Consider the following 625-nt stretch of genomic DNA (forward strand, 5'->3'; position numbering starts at 1 on the left):
TATTATTGCATTAGTGAAATTTTCCAAACATAAACGTGATGTACTGTCACCAAAACGGAGATATTCGTCATATGTATCTCCCGATTGACCATATGCCAGCATACGTATAGCTGCCGTACATTTTTGAAGTGCAGATAGCCCGTTCCTTCCGCAAGCATCCCGTCTTTGCTGAAAGTATGGAACTTCATTACTTACACGTTCGACAATGTGGAGGAACAATGGCTTGTTCATTCGAAAACGCCTCCTAAACATTTCCGGTGGGTATGTAGGATTTTCCTTGAAATAATCTTTCCATAGCTGATTTTGTCCTTGTTCCCGATATTTTTCGATATAAGCCCGTCTTTTCTGCTTCTTGGGGTGAGCATGAATCACTGAGTCGATGAAATTATCAACTACTTGGTCAACCATTTCTTCTAAAGCTTCATCAACTTCATCACTTGATGAAGAAGACATTGGTGTTTTTTTTTCCTAAAATGAGAAAAGGGGACTTGTAACTATCAATTTTTCATTATTCTATCATCATTTTCATAATCTACATTATTTTTCACATTATATCAGATTTTTTAAAATTTTTTTTTTTATTATTCTATCAATTTTTTGCATAAGCTATATTTTTTTCATTATT

The sequence above is a fragment of the Brassica oleracea genome, chromosome C9 (genome assembly GCF_000695525.1).
Source record: "Brassica oleracea var. oleracea cultivar TO1000 chromosome C9, BOL, whole genome shotgun sequence".
Lineage (NCBI taxonomy): Eukaryota > Viridiplantae > Streptophyta > Magnoliopsida > Brassicales > Brassicaceae > Brassica > Brassica oleracea.